Here is a 21,130-nt window from a genome sequence, read left to right as displayed (position 1 = left end):
TGCTCCCCTGTCCGCAAACCAAACACCTCTCATGATAGTCCCAAAACAACATAATACCAAGGCAAAGTTCTTCTTGAATGTTTTAGCCAATTTTTCCATTTATGTAGTGGTTGTCTTTCCCTCGCCCTTCCTCCTATTTGGACATGGACTAGTAAAATGTCTAAATTTGTGACATGTAAAGCACTTGACTTTGCTCATGTCCTCCTTTTTACCCTGTGAAGATTCACCTCCATTTTTGTTATGCTTGGCCTTCCCTTTGCACTTTTTAGCTTGTGCAATAAGAGAAAACTCCTCTTTCTCCTTGCCTCTCCTACGTTGCCCTCCAGTTAATGAATTTTACCATGTCTCCTTCTGGATGAAACATCCCACAACTGGCTCCAATCAGGAAGCTATTGCCTAGCTAGGATCCCATCCATAAAGGAGGTCTAATGCTTGGCACATCCTTTCAAACCTGTCGTTTACAAGTGCGAAGAGACAGTTGTTGGATCAAGTGCCAAGGAGCTACGTGGAGGTTAGTCGAGACTCATTGCAGAGCTAACAGGATCAACAGCAGTCAAGAAGAGGAGTCATAGAGTAAAGAAGTTGAAACAGGGTTGTGAAGAGTAGAGTCGCAGGGAGTGGGAGAAGCCTGTTGTGAAAGCAACGCTCGAACAAAGCGAGGAGAAAAGAGAGCATGCGCCAACAGAGGAAACAGAGTCGATAGTTCAATAGGAGACAATTATGGGTACAAATAATGCCATATGGAGTTAGGCCTGTGCAACAATGGCAACACACACAGTGCAAGGCATAGTGACACAAGCGGGCATAGTGTGTTGTGAGAGCATTTGAGCATAGATGCACGTAATGTGATGCAGAGAACTAGTGTTCTAGCAACGTGGTTAGTAGTTGAGGGTAGGAAAGACAATATCGAATTTTCAACAGGATTGGAAAAGGATGTCCTTTGAAGGGAGAGAGGGAGACTATATCAATCAAGGGATTAGCAGCAGATCAATTTTAGTGGGCGTCTCAAAGGACCGAGAGAGATCCACAACAAATATCTTTGCATATCTACAAACCAACAGATTTCTTATGGGTTCTTGAAGGACTAAGGAAAGGGCTAATTATTATATCAAAATTGACGTCGACCAATCTCAAATTCGTGGATTGGTTGCATGGAGCATCGCATTTCCTACCATGGAAGGTAAAGGTTACATTACTAATGAAGGAGAATGACCTTTGGGACACTGTGAATAAGGAGATCCAATCACCAACAAATCAAGCACACTTGGCAGCCCATGAAAACGACGACATTAGAGCTCAGTGTGTCATCATCGATGCCATGAAGGATCACTTAATTCCTCACTTGACAAAAAGGAAGACAGCCAAGGAGATATACAAGGTTGTAGTGAACCCATTCCAGAGCAACAACATGAATAAGAAGATGATCTTGAGGAATAAACTCAAATCCATTTGTATGTTAAATTCTGATAATGTTACCAGTTTCTTCATGAGGATCACCCAAACGCGGGATCAAGTTGCAGCCATTGAGGAGAAGGTACAAGACAAATTTGTTAAATAAATGTGCACTTGAGACCACCTTCCCAATTGGGAAAGGCTTTGGGATGACTGCATCCAAGACGAGGCTCGAGAGGAGTCTAAGGTTGGCAAGTAGAAAGATGAAGAGAAGAACCTAACCCTAGTCGATATGGCTAAGAATGGCAAAGGAAAAGGTTCCAAAGGTAACAATAAGGGGACAACCTCTCAACTAGGGAAGAAGAAAGGCTTGAGCAAAATCAAGTGCTTCAGTTGTAAAAAGAGTGGAAATTGCTACCCACCAAAATGGGTAACCCTATAGGAGAAAACCTTTTCTCCTATCTTGGACAGCCAACAACCCTACACTTTGCTATTTAATGATGATATGCCACATTTGTCTACCATCTACACTGATCATGCACCTCTCATGATCCGACATTCGTCTTGAATGAAGGTGGGCTACCACTCAACAGGTACTATAATTATTTTGCAATCAAGTGCTCTTTACATAATGCTTTGGCCATTTTAACATGGATAAATGAGTGATCTAGATGATTGACCAATCTTGATTGTAAATGTGTTCTCTCACCTCTCCAAGGAGGTTAATCTTTAGCCCTAGTCCAATGGGGCTTCCACTGAGGCGTAAAGGTTATAGGAGGGGCACTAGTTGGGAAACTTGGATTGAAGTAGCATGTCCATTGCCATTCCAAACTTACAATCTTTCAATCATTCCCTTGACACCACCTCTATCCTTCGAGTTAACTATCATTGGTTCATTACGATTTGGCACTCACACATTCACATTCTTGAGTGTGCCCCAAAAACTTTGCCCTGGAGGTTGATGTCGCTAAAAGAATGAAATGCAAAAGATGGCCACAAGAAAAGAAAAGAAAGGGAAAAGTTAAAATGCAAAAGATGGCTCGGACAAAAATTAGCACATGGGAAAAATCCTAGCATGCGCTTTACCCCCCTTATTGGCCATCACCTGGTTCTTGAGCACTTGATGCTCCATCTCATCACAAGGAACCCTTGCATGTCCCAACCGTAGTGTGAAATTGGCTAATCTTAAGGGGTAAAACAAATGGTGTATCATAAAGAGCAAGATTTGATCCTTGAGCTATGAACCATATAACAAGCATTATCAAAAAGAACTAAAAGACACACTAGAGGGGTGGAAAAAGCAAGTCGAGGAAAGGGGTAGCTCATGCCTCCACAATTACTCCCTCCATCACATCTATACACTCTGGATGTGGAGCTCCACTACTTGGTCCCCTAACCATGCCACTTCCCCATGGAGTCATTCACCTCTGTTGCCACCTATTCTCACTAACATTTATGAATTCGGGGATTGACCTTGGAAATGCCACCTCCCCTTAGGGGTTGGAAGCACCTAATAAGGTTGATTATCTAGCCACTCGTACAAAGGTAGGGAACACTTTTACGGGACTTGGTTTAGTTAGATATTTGAAGTTGATCCTGGTTTGAAGTATTATTATGCCCTTAACAATTAAGTATGGTCCACTTAGATGCATCTATGGTTATTGTCTCTAATGAATGGTTGCTTTCACTTGAGTTCAAGATGGTTTTCCCAGGTCATTTTCCACAGAGCGGTTGAGGAATTAAGGGCACATTATTCCGCTTCTACTCCACTTGATTCCCAAGCCATACTACAATTTCAAAGAGCATGATGATCTTGCAAATGCAATGTTGCCTTTCTACAGTAGTGCGTTGGGCACTTTAATGATCTTTGTAGTTGATGGACACCCCAGAGCACCCTCAAATGCTCGAATGTTGAGCTTGTCTTCCTTAGCATTGAGGATTCTTGATGATGTACCAATCGACCCAACATTCCCCTAGGGTTGCCTTGACACTACTGATGGGCATACCTTGATCTAGAGCCCAGATGAGGACAATTGTCCCCCAAGATCATTGAGGAGGGCTTCTCGTGCCTGATCGAACCCCAATGCTGAAGAGAGAGTACAACACATTGTCTAAATGGCACCCATAGAGATGATACAGGACACCAAGAGCTAGCTTTTGGACATATGGAGATCCTTTGAGGCTTGATTTGAGGACTATTCCTCAAATTGAGGTTCATCATGATGCTTGGAGACTCATCCAACCCTTCCATTGCACATTTGGAGCATTTTGAGCCTTCAAAAGCCATGGAGTCATGCTTATTGAAGGCTTACAGCTCACGCATGTGGGCATGTATTGACATATTTTATTTGTTGAGATATTGGGTTGCCTTGTAACCCATTTTTATGTCTACTCAAAATTAAACTTGTTTTAGAGGCTTTTAGTGAATTATTGGAAGCAATAGACCTTCTATAAAAGGAGGATCACTCCATTTCATTTCTCATCATCACACTTGTGGAGTTTCTCCTCTCTTAAAGAGCTCAACTTCACGTATTGTACTTTGCTACTTGTAGAGGTGCGATCTTATGTGTATTTTCGCTAATTGGAGACATCATTTTGTGATTGAAAGAAGGAATCTTCTTGAAAAAATTGTGAGTATTTACTATTTACTACATATCTTTTATGGTTTTACATGTACTGAAATATTTCTAGGGTTTTTACTTGTTCCTTGTCTAAATTCAAAATTTTATTGAAAATTCTGGGTAAATTGTTGCATGTTTAATCCATTTTTCTTGAACTCCCTAGAAGACCCCTTAGTGGCATTCTTCTAGTTAATTTCTCCCTCATAAAAATATAGCTAGGGTTAGGAAGTGAAAACTAGGGTTTCCCCCTTACTCCATGCATGAATTTGATATCTCTATGGTTTCAATCCCTAAGACTCCATCACCTAAGGAAAGGCATCGAGATCGCATTGATGATAAAACTCTTGAAGACTTTTACCTTTTTCCTCTCTCTTACTTTTTCAGCCCTTCAAGGCAAGACAATAAGGTTAAGGGCAATGATCAAATTCAATTAGGGCTTGAACTATTGAAACGTTGGAGCTGATTTGGCAAGCTTTCACCTTGCTTGACCTCACAAACTCAAAATCTAGCTTCGTTCATGGCGGAAATTGCCTCATTGGGGTTGACATCTTCAACCATAGGCAATTTAGGGCCTTATGAAATCATAGTTCTACACAAAGGCTTCAACTTAGCACTTATTAAAGGTTTACCATAGCCTATTGTTGATCAAAACTTTAAGTAAACCTTTTCCTTGTGTCTTAACTAGAAGGACCTTGTTTTGCCTCTTTAGGAGCTTGTGTGTGACATGCAAGGAATGCATGTGATTGCATGTGACAAGTGGAGTTTGCATGTTGATTGCATGCAACAAGTGAAGAGTCCAAGTGGGTTGTGCATGCTACATGCAGAGTTGCATGCATGTGGATGAGTTCTAGGTGACATGTATGAGATATGCATGTAATGCAAACTAAATTTATGACTAATACTTGATTTAAAGTAAAGAAAGCTAAAGATATGAAAGTAAACTAAAGATAAGTAATTTATCTTCAGTTAACCTAACAAGTTAATTTTGGTTGTCAATCTTAGCTTAGAAAAATTATAAGTTGAGCCTAAGAGTTGAGGCGATGACACAATTGATGAGCACTGTTGAGAAATCAATAGGGCTGCAATTGAAGTCATTTCCCTTGTCCTGATAATTGCTTGTGATATTCTTTTACTTTTCCTTATTATTAGCTTCTTCTTTTCTTATTATTATGTTGTTCTTATCATCAAACAACTACCAAAACATGAAAATCAATAGAACACAAGATGTAGGCTGTTAGCCAAGGCCGAAAGCTCCCCTAGAAAGGAAAACCCACAAAAAATCTCCTCTTCTTATAATTTCTTCAAATGAAGAATTCCAAGACCTTTAGACCAAGACCCTTCCAAGACCAAGTCAAACCTTCTTAAGGATGTGCTTCTTCATACCAAATCAAACCAAGTCAAATCTCTTCCGAATGCACAACTTCGACTCCCAACTACAAACTTTGGCCCTCACTATAGATTTGAAATCTTCACCCCCCTGCAACACATTGCAACTTTGCATGTCTGGATGGACTAGCATCTTTTAGGCTTCCTCCTTACTTCGCTTGGGTTGCTTCTTCTTTAAAGGCTTGTAGGTGATCAAGATGACCTTCTTTCCTTGGATGTCATCTCTTCTTTGCTTCTTTAGAAACTTCGGCCTTGTCGCTGTAAAAACCCTAGCTTGTTTCGCACGTGTGAGAGATAAAGAGAGAGTAAATTGAAATTTTGTCTTCCTTCTTCCTTCTAGTCCTTTGCTTACTTTTTTGCTTCTTGTTCTTGCTTCCTTGATTGAATGCTTGAGTGAATGTCCAAATGAGGTCAAATGGTATCTTATATATAGGCTTCCAAGGAGGACGAATAGCCCTAATTAGGCCAACTTCTTCACTGCTAGGCTGACTTGGTCTTGGAGGGGTATTTTGACACTTTTGACTCAAAATAAATTCTTATGACTTGTTACAAATTACCCAATAGGATCTAACACATATGACAATGACTCTTATGACTTCTTGACTTTATGAAAAAAACTAGAAGCACTCAAACAGTGCTTTGACCTACAATAAAAATAAACTTGAGCATGAAACCCATGCTATAAAAATAATAATAATAATAATAATTTTTCTTTTGCATAAAATACATAAGATCAAGAGTACATACAATATTATTTGAAGATCGAACCTAGTTACATATTTCAACACTCCCTCTTAACTAGGGAGGTATTCATAATGGTACAAGGACATTCTCATACTGAAGAGCTCTCATAAGAAGAGTCGGATTGGCAAGCCATCTCATATGCTATCTTTTCAGCTTAGATCAATGCATCTTATCATATCAACCAGCATTGCATATAGCAAGGCTTTGACTAATATCTCTATCTCTCCACTAGATTAGAGCACAATGTTGGGGAGACAATGACTTATAGATACCTTCATCATTGTCTCTCAAAGTACATACCCCATCCAAATGTTCACAAGGTATGTCTTTTTAGGACCATTCCAGTCTTGGATTTACACATCCTCAAGGAATTTCCTCTTCTACTACTCTTACCTATTGGATGCACTACCTCAACCTCAAAGAATATCGGTGTTCAGATGCTTACCCAATTCTCCATTCTTTCTTCATAATGTGAAGACAAGAATGATGTGTCTATCTCTCCCTCTCAACTAGGGAGGAAATATCAACCAATCCAAGCTTGCTTCTTAAATACACAAGCTTCTTATTAGGAAGAGATTTTGTCAAAATATCAGCTACCTGCTCATCGGTGGAGATATATTGTAGTTGTACCACCCCATCTTGCACCAATTTTCGTATGTAATGATACTTTTTGTTTATATGCTTTGATCTTGCATGGAATATGGGGTCTTCAGACAACCTTATGCAACTTGTGTTGTCACAATGTATAATTGTAGGGTCCATCGATCCTTTAAACAAATCAGATAGCAACTTCCTTAACCAAACAACTTCTCTACCAACTTCACATGTTGCAATATATTCAGCTTCAGCACTACTTAAAGCAATTGATTCTTGCTTTCTACTCATCCATGAGATCATAGAGGATCCCAAGCTAAAACATCCTCCAGTAGTGCTTCTTCCATCAGTCTCACTGCCTCCCCAATCTGAATCGGTATATCCCATTAGATGGATATTGTTCTTTCCATCATACTTCAGGCAGTAATGTATTGTCCCTCGCAGATATCTCAATATATGTTTGGCTGTTATCCAGTGGTAATGTCTAGGTTCCATCTGAAACTGACTCAGGATATTCATTGCAAAACACAAATATTTGGATATGTATTTACAAGATACATCAGAGAGCCAACCAATTGTCTATAATTTGTAGGATCTATGAGGCTTGATTCTGAACTTCTCAATCTCTTCAAATTGGTAATCATGGGAGTTGTCATAGATTTGCTATCCATCATGCCAAACTTTTGTAACATCTTGATTACGTATTTTCCTTGACCTAGATATATTTTGCCAAGTTTCTGCCAAACTTCCAACCCCAAGTAATAATGCACGAGCCCTAGATCCTTCATATCGAATTTTGCTGCCAATTGTTTCTTACATTCTTGAATATGACTTTCCACACATGTTATGAGTAAGTCATCCACATATAGAAGAATGATCATTGATTCATCCTTCACTACTTTGATATAAAGATTTGGATTTGCAGAACTCCTTAAAAAACCAATCCTTTGTAGATATGTATCCATCCTAGCATTCCATGCCCTTGGCACTTATTTAAGTCCATAAAGTTCTTCTTCAACCTCCAGACATGAGTTTCTTTACTATGTACTTTGAATCCCAAGGGTTGTTCAATATATACTTCTTAACCAATGGTACCATTCAAGAAAGTTGTCTTGACATCAATTTGATGGATGTTCCATCCCATAGTTGTTGCCAAAGAAATTAATCATCTTATTGTTGTCTACCTTGTTGTGGGAGAAAATGTTTCTTCATAGTCGATGCCTTCTTGTTGAGAGAAACCCCTAGCCACAAACCTTGCTTTGTACTTGTCAACGCTTACATCCACTGCATATTTGATCTTGTAGAGCCATTTTGAAGTTACAACAGATTTGTCATTCGGCCTAGGAATGACTTCCCAAACTCCATTTTTCATTACAGATTGATATTCTTCTTTGACAGCTTCATCAAAAGAGGATGGTTTTGTTTCAATCAATTTTTTCATATAGGCTGCATACCCTGAATATCTTTTTGGCTTTTTGCTTTCCCTGAATGTTGCTTTAGTTGCGGCATTTCCTTCAGCTTCTTGAAGAGTAGATGTTAACCAAATGGGTCTCTTACAAGTTTTAGGGATTATGACTAGCTACACAAGTTCATTGGGACCTTCTTCCTCATAATTAGGTATAGTATCTTCTTCTTCCCTTGGACATTCTTCAAATATATGTATATCTTCATCAGAATCAATATGGAGTCCTTTAGACTTCTTGTAGGCAATGTTTTAATTAAAAATCACATCTCTACCTACTTCAATTCCATGACCTTCCTTCATGTAGATTCTATATGCCTTTGATGAGGCACTACAACCAACAAATATGCCCTTCATGCCTTTGATGAGGCACTACAACCGACAAATATGCCCTTCATGCTTGCAAGATCCAATTTCTTCCTTTTATCTTTTGGAATGTGAATGTATACAGGGCAGCTAAATATTTGAAGATGATCTACACAAGCTTTTCTTCCAGTAAATGCTTCTTCAGGAGTCATATTGTCAAGTATCTTATGAGGACTTCGGTTTTGAATATAGATTGTTGTTTTGGATGCTTCACCCCACAGAAATTGAGGTAAGTCTTGATCATGCAACATAGCTCTAATACATTCTTCAATTGTACGATTATTTCTTTCTACTACTCCATTTTGTTCAGGGTTGTAGGGAACTATCAACTCCCTCTTAATTCCAACCTCCTTACAGAAAGCAATGAGTTCTTTTGATGTGTATTCCCCTCCATTGTCAGATTTTAGTACTTTTATCTTCCTTTCTATAAGATTATCTACTTCTGCCTTGAATTCTTGAAATTTATCAAATACTTCATCCTTGGACTTAAGAAGATAAATCCAAGTCTTTCTTGAGTGGTCATCAATGAAAGTTACATAGTATAGATGACCTCCAAGAGATTTTGTAGCCATAGGACCACAAACATCAAAGTGAATGAGATCCAAAATTTCCTTAGATGTTGAAGCACTGCTCCCAAATAGTTTCTTTACATTTTTGCCTAATGTGCATCCCTTACAAATTCCTTCGTGCTCTTCCTTCAACTCAGGGATGCCATTCACCATTGAGTTTAAAGATGGTAAGATTTTGTAATGAAGGTGTCCATGTGAAAATTCCTTAAACTCGGGCATTCCTACTGCAGCACTGATGATATTTCTTCTACTTGTTAGATTTACATGAACAAGTTATTTGCAGTTTCCTATGACAAACATCGAAATACATACACTATAGCCTACACCATCTAAATAATATGCCGAAACAAGAAATTGAACAATAGAGAAAGATACACACAAGTGACACAGTTGTTTTTGGACAAACATCCCCAAAAAAACCCAATGCGGGAAAACAAGTGCAACAAATTTGAGGGTTTTTGTTATTATGCAGAAGCATTTCTAAATACAACAACTGGATGCCTTCCCGGCAATCCAGTTACAGACAATATCACTTAGCAGAAGAAACTATTGAGATTACCTCACTCTACCTGGCTGATCTGGCAGCTAAACCAACGTGTCCCTGGTTATTTCTGTGTTGCCCCTGTGTGGGCCCTGCTTCAGCCTCTAAGGCACTGCGTCACCCCAACGCTGGATCGATTTGCTCTCCCGAAGCTCTAACGTCAATCCTCCCGGCTCAGAATGTCAAACCCCAAAAAAATTTAGGACTTTTGCTTGGAAGACTACACTGCCTCTGCATGAGCCCTTCTAGCTCAGTGTCAACCCCTCCTGAGTACTGCGCTGCCTCCTTCTGGTGTCTCTCTGCCTCTCTACTGCGTATCCTGGCTCAAGAGAAGACTCTCCAACCAAATTATCCTTGCCCCTCACTGCAACAGCTCACTATCGAAATTCTCCCGGCAACTGCTCTGCTTCAGAAAATCGAACTTTTGAACTCTGTGTGTGTCTTTCCAAATGACCCTCAAGCCTCCTTAAATAATCTCCTCATTGACATTCAATGACCCAGATTAGAAGCTAATCAATGGCTAAGATCATTTATGCTTGAACCTTGTCTTATTCTAGAAGTTACACCCACAGTTAGATTAATACCCATCATTTATTTTATTTTCCTAAGTTTAGACTTAGGGTCCCATTAAAAATAATTAATTATTTTAATAAAACTGTCTCCAGGTGGAATTTCCCGAAACGCTTTATGGTTTCTTTGGAATACATGTGCCCAAGCCCACCTGCAAAACTTGAGACTTAGAGCACATCCTATGCTACTAGAAATCAAAACTCCCACTTAGCGAGGAATGTGCCCTACTTTAGCCTCTAAGGTACCGTGTCACCCCAGCGCTGGATCGATTTGCTCTCTCGGAGCTCTTATGTCAACCCTCCTGGCTCAGAATGCCAAACTCTAGCAAATTTTAGGACTTTTGCTTGGATGACTGCACTGCGTCTGCGTGAGACCTTCTAGCTCAGTGTCAACCCCTCCTCGATACTGCGCTACCTCCTTCTGGTGTCTCTCTGCCTCTCTGCTGCGTATCATGGCTTAGGAGAAGACTCTCCAACCAAATTGTCCTTGCCCCTCACTGCAATAGTTCACTATCGAAATTCTCCCAGCAACTGCTCTGCTTTAGAAAATCAAACTTTTGAACTCTTTGTGTGTCTTTCCAAATGACCCTCAAGCCTCCTTAAATAATATCCTCATTGACATTCAACGATCCAGATTAGAAGCCAATTAATGACTAAGACCATTTATGCTTGAACCTCGTCTTCTTCTAGAAGCTACACCCACAGTTAGATTAATACCCATCAATTATTTTATTTTCCTAATTTTAGACTTAGGGTCCCATTAAAAAAATTAATTATTTTAATAAAATTGTCTCTCGGTGGAATTTCCCAAAACGCTTTATGGGTTCTTTGGAATAAATGTGCCGAAGCCTACCTGCAAAACTTGAGACTTAGAGCACATCCTATACTACCAGAAATCAAAACACCCACTTAGCGAGGAATGTACTCTAGTAATGCAACCTGTTGAAGCATCACTCTGTTCTGTAACATATCCCTCTGCGTTGTTGATGTCTGACATGTTGTCCACCAACCACTCGCAAATGCTGCCTCTGTATTGTTACTGACCCTGCCACTATCAACACTGCATCTGTACTGCAACTCCCTCTGAGTTTCCGCTTCCATGTTGTCGCTGGCACTGCCACTGCCAACTATCCTTGCACTACAAACTGTTGTTGCTACTGCAACAACAACGGAAAAACATCCCAAATTACTGAACTAACTGTGTTCAGTATGATACCAAGTGAATGTTGGAGCCTGGCTGCTGCTATTTTATGTGCTAACCCTCTGAAGCTTCTGCGTTGTTGCTGACCTCTGCTCTATGCCATCGGCACTACTGCCAACTCTACTCTACATTGTTCAGTCTCTGGTGCTCCTAGACATGCAACTATCTCTTCAACACTCCTCAACACCATCCGATACTAGTCCATCCTGCTACTTCTGATCTGGGCTCCCGTACCAAGGAATTGATCCGAGAGGTGGGTTCCTCAAGGATCCTGCCCATCTGTAGCTTTTTCGAACTACAGCTCTAAATCAGCCCACCTCCCTCTTGGAGGTATTTCGGTTGTCATGGCGAACTCCTCCTCCTCGATCTTTGCGGGAGCATCCTTCGAATCGTACTTCTCATCTTTGTCCTTCTTTCTGACAAGACACTATGTTGCGTAGTGACCCATCTCACCACACCTGAAGCACTTTATCTTCGAGACGTCCTTCTTCCGCCTTCGCTGCTCCTGTTGCCCCTTCGATGCAAGCGCTACATTCTCATCCTCCTCCTTGGGCTTCGACCCACTGTTGCTTCCATCAAGCTTACACTTGACCAAGTCTCTCCACATCTCATCCCAATTCAGCAAAGTTGCCTTCCCCAGGATACTCTCGACAAAGACTTGCCATTCATCTGAGAAAGAATTGAGGGCCAGTCTAAACAACTCAGAATCTTGAGGTGTAAACCCCAAAGCTAATAACTCATCTCGGGTCTCCTGAAGCTTCGTGATGAACGGATCTACGCGCTCCCTATGAAAATTTCTGAATCTACACATCAGAAATCCTATTGCAATCACTAGTTTATCATCTCCTACTTGTTCTTTACATTTAACAAGTTATTTAATTACTCAAACAACGATGAAAACACTATTGCAACCTACACATACATACAAATCATAAACTAAAATAAACTGAGACAATCACACAAGGGATACCGTTATTTTTGGACAATCGTCCCCGAAAAATCCCAATGCAGGAAAACCAATGCAGCATATAGCGGGTTTGTATTATTAAGCAAATTTCTGAATACAACTAGGGTGCCAAATCTGGCTCACCCAACAGAGAATAAACCTGGCAGAAGTACCTCTATCTGGAGACATATATTTTTACAATTCCAGCAACTAGATGATCAAACCCCACAGATGACAATTGTTGTGTCAGTGTTGGGCAGTGACGGCTGCTCCAAGCTCTACGTTGGAACTGCGTCACCTCCTCTAGGAGCTGTTTCATCCTCCCAGTGAGCCTCCCTTGCTCAGAAGTCGATATGCTGAACTGTTGCTCTCTCTACCTCACAGAAAACCCCAACGCTGCCTCTAAGGAACTGCGTCAACCCCTCTAGCTTCTACGTCACCCTCTCGAGAGTTGCGTTGTCTCTCCTATTGTTGCTCTGCCTCTTTGCTATGTACCCTCGGCCTTGGACTGAAGTCCCTCTACCAAACTACCCTTCTCACTGCAACTCAGATCACTTAGCTCGACTTTCTCAGCAAAACACGCCCCAGAAAAATCGAACTGACTAATCTCTCAAGTGTATCTTCAACTAACCCTCAAGCCTCCTCTTAAATTTTTAATGTTGATGAATCAACAGTCCTGATCTAATCTCTAATCAACGGCCAAGATTAAAACGGGCTTGATCCTTGTCAATTAGAACCTTCTCACCCATATTCTTATTAATACACATTAATATTTTTATTTTCCTAAGTTTAGACTTAGGAACCCATTAAAAATATTAATTATTTTAATAACTCCTCATCCGTGTGGAATTTCTCCAAACGATTTCTAGGTTCTAGAGATCTCATGTGTTTTAGCCCCTCCATATTATTTTAAAGCTACAGCACATCCGATTCTACCCAAAATCAACACTCCCCCTTTTGCATCTGAGCAGATCTTAGCTTCTGCTCTAAGTACATCTTATGTTGCTCGAAAGATCCCTGATACAATGCAGACAACGCATCCCACATCTCCTTAGTAGTTCCTCTGCTAGCGATGCGATAGAGTACATGATCCTTCACTCCATCGAGGATCATTCTTTTTGCCTTCACCATTTCTACCTTGTACTTCTTCAGCGAATCTGCATCTGCAGGCACAGCCACCACGCTGTCGACATATGTCTTGAGAGCATCCTCATCTAGAAGGAATGACATCATTGCCTTCCAAATGACATAGTTGGATGCTCCATCCAGTCTGTCCTAATCTCTCAAACCACTTGTTGCCATCTCTGCCACGAAAACTGTCGAACTACTCCTCTCTGCTTACTGCTACTGCTCAGCCAATAAGAAAACGGACTTCTTGGCAGGAAGTCTTCTGAGGAAAAAATTCACTCAGTCTTTCTCTTCTCTTCTGACGTCTTTCTGCCCAGCAAAATGGTCTGCAGAAAAACTCTGTCCCACCAGCTCTTCCTCACGCTGAGGCTTTAGCACTACACCCTCTGCCACGGCAAGATCTCGATCTGGAATCCCTTCTCTCTGTCGACTCACTCAGAGAGAGACTGCCTCAAAATTCTGCCCTCTCGGCTTGGACTGCGCAAACCCCTCTGGGAATTGGAGCTGTTTCCTCCTACAGCTTTTTCGACCTCCTTTTTTGCTCAGCGTCGAGTTTTCTAGCACTGTTTTTCTTGCTTCACCTACACTTGCTCTGATACCATGTGAAAATTCCTTAAACCTGAGAATTCCTACTACAACACTAATGATATTTCTTCTACTTGTTAGATTTACATGAACAAGTTATTTGTTGTTTCCTATGGCAAACATCGAAATACATACACTATAGCCTACACCATTTGAATAATATGTCGAAACAAGAAACTGAACAATAGAGAAAGATACACAAAATTGACAAAGTTGTTGTTGGACAAACGTCCCCGAAAAACCCAATGCGGGAAAACCGATACAACAGATCTGAGGTTTTTTGTTATTATGTAGAAGTATTTCTGAATACAACTACTGGATGCCTTCCTGGTAATCCAGTTACACAGAATATCACTTATCACTTATTAGCAGAAGGCACTGATGAGATTACCTCACTCTACCCGGCAAGTCCTGGTTGATCCAGCAGCTAAACCAACGTGTCCCCAGTTATTTCTGCGCTGCCCCTACTTGGGCCTTGCATCAGCTTCTAAGGCACTGTGTCACCCTAGCATTGGATCGATTTGCTCTTCCAAAGCTCTAACATCAACCCTCCCGGCTCAGAACGTCAAACCCCAGCAAATTTTTGGACTTCTGCTTGGAGGATTGCATTGCCTCAGCGTCAACCCCTCCCGGGTATTGCATTGCCTCCTTCTGGTGTCTCTCTGCCTCTCTGCTATGTATCCTGGCTCAGGAGAAGACTCTCCAACCAAACTATCCCTGCCCATCACTGTAACAACTCACTATTGAAATTCTCCCGGCAACTCCTCTACTTCAGAAAATCGATTTTCTGAACTCTTCGTGTCTCTTTACAAATGACCCTCAAGCTTCCTTAAATAATCTCCATGTTGACATTCAACGACCCAGATTAGAAGCTAATCAATGGCTAAGATCATTTATGCTTGAACCTCGTCTTCTTCTAGAAGTTACACCCACAGTTAGATTAATACCCATTAATTATTTTATTTTCCTAAGTTTAGACTTAGGGTCCCATTAAAAATAATTAATTATTTTAATAAAACTGTCTCCGAGTGGAATTTCCCAAAACACTTTCTGGATTCTTTGGAATACATATGCCCAAGCCTCCCTACAAAATTTGAGACTTAGAGCACATCTGATGCTACCAGAAATCAACAGTCCAAACCTTTTATGCCAAAGTTCACATGGATTGATTTCAAGGTGAACCAAGGCTTGAGAGAGAAGCGTAGGTAATATGTAGATTCTACCCTCACGAATTCCAATGGTTTTTGCATTATTAATGCTAGAGCCCTTACCCCATACCATAACCTTTCCATCAACAAAAGCAATTCTATATCCTTTATCTTCTAGACAAGAAATGGAAAGTAATTTTTTCATCAAACCTGGCACAAAGAACTTGATCTCAGTTGCTAACTTCGAGGACAAGGGCTAGATTGTGAACTCTGCTTCTTCGGCTAGATTTAGCCGAAGATCTACAAGACAACGAAAGTAATAGGGGTCAAGAAGCACAACCTATTTTGTTTGCAGTTTGAGTTAGTGCATGCATTGGTGAGCAGTAGTAGAGAGATAGGAGAATTGTGGCACAGGACGATGGCCCATCTTCATCTTGGAGCACTTATTATGCTCAAGGAGATAGTCACAAGGCTGCCTGAAATGAAGGTCGAGAAGCATGAGGTGTACAAGGGCTACGCACTGTAATGACTCGCCCAAAATTACAAACAAAATGTGAATATTAGCATACATACGAGGCATCCATATGATAGCTACATATGCATGAACCACATGTATTGCACTACTATACCCACTGGCTAATATTAAAAATTTTGATTCTTGAAATAAGTTCCTGAACTCACCAAGCAATAATAAATATATCGATTAGGGCATTTATATATGTATTTCCTTTATATATATATATATATATATATATATAAAATAAGATAATGGAATATATAAATTAAAATTTAACTAATTTAGAATTAATTAAATTAAATTAAAGAAATTAATTTTAAGTTTACATAAAGTAATTTATTTTAACAAATGAACCAAAACAATTTAATTAAATTACAAATTAAAAGTTAATAAAATATTGCCTAGTCCTAAAAGTGAGTCAATTAAATTAAAATAAAAGAGCATTGCCCCCATCTAAAAGAAGGAAGGATTGAGAAGATAGTGGGGGAATGACAACACATGAAAGTATGGAAGCGGTGGAGGAAGGAGGCAGACAACAAGGAATTTAAGAGGTGGTAAAATTAAACATATAAGGCAGTGAAGAAGGCCATAACGGAGGAGGAATTTTTGGGGGAAATTAATAGATAGACAGTAGGAAATTCTCACAGTGTTACTGATAGAAAGCATTCTGAGCTCTAATCAATAAATCAATTGAATTGATTTACATGAGCAAATGACGCTCAATAAGTAATACAGATATGTTTACAGAAATAGAAACATCAAGTTTCTATTAGGAAATAGAAACAACCAGTTTCTATTAGGAAATAGAAACAACCAGTTTCTTCTAAGAAACTGCTAAAGAGATAAAAATAGAAACAGCAAATAAGAATGAGCATTAAACACTAAATAGCATTATTCTAATACCCTCCCTTAATGCTCAATCTATTTACAACACCAATAGACCCTCTAAATTTTACAAACTTATCAGGACCAAGAGGCTTGGTGAAGATGTTTGCGGGCTGCTCCGTTGTGGGAACATATCGCAACTGAACAAATCCGTCTTCAACAAGCTGGCGAATGAAGTGGCAATGGGTTTCCACATGCTTTGTTCGCTCATGAAAGACTGGATTCTTGGCAAGTTTGAGCACTCCCTGATTATCACAGAACAAGGGAGTAGGACCTGTCTGGGAAACATGCATATCCGCAAGCATACGTCGAAGCCAAACTACCTCACAAGATGCCTTAACTGCTCCCCAATACTCTGCTTCTGTGGAGGAGAGAGCCACTGCCTACTGCTTCTTACTAGTCCAGGTGACAGCACCGAATCCTAGACTAAACACATACCCAGCTGTAGATTTACGGTCATCAACTGAACCGGCCCAGTCAGAATCTGTGTAACCACTGAGTATAGGATCAGAACTTCGAGTGTATAGGAGTCTATAATCAGGAGTGCCACGCAAATAACGTAGCACACGCTTTGCTGCTATCCAATGATCAGCCTTAGGAGCTGACATGAAGCGGGAAATGTAGCTCATTGCAAAACTGATGTCAGGTCTAGTGGTAGTGAGGTAGATGAGGCTGTCCACTAATTGCCTGAATAAACTTTCATCCACAAGGGGGGAGGATGACTGAGTTGAAAGTTTGAGCCCTGGTTCCATAGGAGTCTTGGCCGGTTTGTAATCCTGCATTCTGAACCTGTCCACAAGATTTTTGGCATACTTGGACTGAGAGAGGAAAATGTTGTTTTCAGTCTACCAGACTTCAACCCCTAAACAGTAATGAAGAAGTCCCAAGTCTGTCATATCAAAGGTGCTGCATAAGTCTTGTTTGATCTCATGGATCAAATGTGCAGAGTTGCCAGTAATGATAAGGTCATCCACATAGACAACCACAAACAAGATATCATCACCAGTATGCTTGATATACAGGTTTGCATCAGATGGGCTCCGCTGAAAGCCATGATCTGTCAAGTACTGATCAATTTTCATGTACCAAGCCCAAGGAGCTTGTTTCAATCCATAGAGTGCTTTAACTAATCTACACACTTTCTGTTCTTGACCGGCAACCTTGAATCCTGGAGGCTACGTCATGTAGACTTCTTCCTGTAAGTCACCATTTAGGAAAGCACTCTTTACATCCATTTGATGAACTTTCCAATTGAACTAAGCTGCTAGGGCAAGGACAAGTCGTATGGTACTCATCTTGGCTGTAGGAGCAAAGGTCTCCTCATAGTCGATGCCTTCCTTCTGTGAGAACCCTCGAGCAACAAGACGAGCTTTATACTTGTCTAGGGTTCCATCAGCTTTGTATTTCACTTTATACACCCATTTGCAGCTGATGGGCTTTTTCCCTGCAGGAAGATCAGAAAGGGTCCACGTGTGATTCTTCTGAAGGCTCTGGAATTTAGCTTCCATAGCTTGTTCCCACTCAGATGTACCCTTAGCCTCTGAATAGGTTTGAGGCTCAAAAATACTGTGCAAGTTAGCCATAAGAGAAAAATTTACTGTAGATTGGTGTTTGCTCTTATGTCTAGAAGTTCTACCTCCAAGGAGCTCATTATCCCAGAGATCACCAATGGTTTTAGCCCACCATTTAGGCCGAAGAGTAGAGGAACCAATATCAGGAGGAGGTGGAGAAGGCTCAAGAACAATAGGAGCAGCAAGAGGCGTGTTATTTTCCAGAGGAAGCTCAGGTAGTGTATTATCAAATACTGATGTTGCATCATCCCTCCCATCAGGTGGACCTACTGGAAGAAGAACACTGTGAGGCTGATCCTCAGAACACTGCTCAGAAGGAGAAGACTGAAAGAGTCCTCTGTCTTCATCAAATACTACATCCCGACTGAAGCTAAGACGACCAATGGCTATATTTATCAGCCTATAGGCCTTGTGATGATCACTGTAACCTGTCATCATGAGTTTCTGGCTTTTGGAATCCAACTTAGAGCGCTTAGCAGCTAGAATCCAAACATATGCGACTGAGCCAAATACTTTGAGGTGATTGATCTTTGGCTTACGGCCAAACCAAACCTCTTCGGGAGTCTTCCCCTTAACAGCCTGAGTAGGTGATCGGTTAAGAAGATAGACAGCAGTAAATACTGCTTCAGCCCAAAATTTGTTTGGAACACTCCTGTGTTGTAACATGGAGCGAGCCATTTCAACAACCGTACGGTTGCGGCATTCGACAACACTGTTCTGCTGAGGAGTGTAGGGTGTAGTTAACTGGTGTTTGATGCCATGAGTATCACAGAAGTTGGAAAAACAGAAGAACAAAATTCCCCCCCATTGTTTGTCCTAAGAGTCATGATATTACAGCCAGACTCTTTTTCAACTAAGGTTTTAAACTTATGAAAGGTACTAAATGCATCAGATTTATTTTTTAGAAAATACACCCACATCTTTCTACTGAAATCATCTACAATAAGCAAAAAATATTTGCAACCAGTAATAGAAGATGTATTCATAGGACCACAAATATCAGCATGAATTAACTGGAGTACCTTAGATGTGCGCCAAGATTCTCCATCCTTGAATGAAGACTGATGCTGCTTGCCAGCTTGACAGGCACTGCATACTCCCAACTGCTAAGTCTGAATATCAGGTAACCCTGACACAAGTCCCTCCTGAGAGAGCTGAGAGAGATACTGCATGTTTAGATGCCTATATCACTGATGCCACAAAGTGCTGATGGGAGAAACACGAGCTGCTAGAGCCACTTCTGGAGAATCACCAGTGTCAAGAAGCCTGTATAGACCATGATCCTCTAGGCCAACAGCAACTATAAGACTAGTCTGCCTGTCGATAATGGAGCACTTGTGCGCACTAAACACTACATCAAGCTAAGGAGAGTTCCTCATAATCTGGTTGACAGATAGCAGATTAATTTCCATACCAGGAACATAGTACACATTTAGGAAGATGAGTGTGCGCCCACCAAACTGGACCTGAACTGTACCTCTGCCAACCACTGTGTATTTTTCACCTCCGTCGAATACCACAGAATCAGTGAAAGGTGAGAAGTCAATAAACCAGTCACGCCTGTGAGAGAAATGGTGTGATGCACCAGAGTCAATGTACCAGGCAGAAGACGGGACATGCTCTAAAGACCTTGTAGCCATAAAGGCGTAAAAGGCAGATTCTGTCTACTCGAAATGTTCTGCAACATTCGCTGTCTGATGGGGCCCTCCCTGTTTCTTCTGTTCAGAAGCAATCCTCTGTTGGCAATCTTTCTTCATGTGGCCGAACTTGTGACAGTAATTACACTGCACACTTTTCTTCCTAGAAGGATCAAAAGGCTGAGAAGAACCTTTTTGCTGAAAGGACCGAGAGGACTGATATTTGGCAGCAAAAGCACTTTTTGAGGAGGCTGATGAAGCACTACTACCAAACTGTTGTTTCCAATGATCCTGCTGCAGGAGTTTGGTGCATAACTCTAGAAACTTCAGATCAACATTTGTGGTGGTAATGTTGAGTGTTTCTATGAAGTGTTCATAAGATTTCGGTAGACTTTTCAGAGTGATGACTACCATATCTTCTTCCTCCATGGTCCGACCAATGGCTTCGAGCTGATCTCGAATGTCTTTAATCCTGTTAAGATGTTCTTGTAAAGACATATGTTTGCCCATTATGATGGAGAACAACTGATTCTTAAGAAAGAAAGCTCTGCTCTTGTCAGATGTCTCATGCAATTCCTTCAAATGTTGCCAGATTTCGACAGCTGTCTTGCCGAAAGGAATCTGCGGTAACTGATCATCAGTCACAGAGAGTTTGAGAAGCATAACAACGTCTCGATTTCGATCATCAAACTTATCTTGATCGATACCAGTTGTACCAGGACGGAGCTCTTTGTTCAGAATGCGCTGGTCAAGACGCCTATATTAAAAAATGGTCAACATTCTCTGTTTCCAAATGTTATAATTGGTGCCATTAAAGCGTTGACTGCCTTCCAACATCAGATTGGTTAGCGAGGCCATCTGCACGTTTCCAAAGACACATAAAACAATAAGGAGTCTAGCACGGATTTTAATGCAGATGCCGGCTGATCCGAACAAAAATTGACCGTTGCTGGAAACAAAATTCAAATCTGCTGACTTGAAAAAAATCGAAGCACAGACAATGATGCACCCAAAAAATTCAGACAACTACCTAGTTGAGTTATTACAAAACCCACATCAAATCTGTAATTGGAAAAAATTTCGACAAACGAGCCACACACAAAAAAATCTGTCAATTGACAGAGATTCTCACTGAAAACTCCTTTCTCGGTCAAACAACGGTATGCATGATTCACCGACCAGACCCTTTCTTTCACATAACAGTGAAATACGCTGCCCAGGAAATAGTGGATAAACACGCAGATCAGCGAATAACTGAATGCTATGGG

General features: G+C 40.7%; 1 protein-coding gene across 1 annotated transcript in view; it reads right to left on the bottom strand.

Annotated features, from left to right (window-relative positions):
* The window catches only part of TOP6B (topoisomerase 6 subunit B), a 257,080-nt gene that overhangs the window by 47,753 nt on the left and 188,197 nt on the right, over nucleotides 1–21,130 (bottom strand). The gene's annotated exons all lie outside the window — the stretch shown is intronic.

Source organism: Pinus tabuliformis, chromosome 9, assembly GCF_031772625.1.
Source record: "Pinus tabuliformis cultivar Carrire ecotype Pingquan chromosome 9, CPIR1, whole genome shotgun sequence".
NCBI classification, from domain to species: Eukaryota; Viridiplantae; Streptophyta; class Pinopsida; order Pinales; family Pinaceae; genus Pinus; species Pinus tabuliformis.
This window is presented reverse-complemented; position numbering and strand designations above follow the sequence as displayed.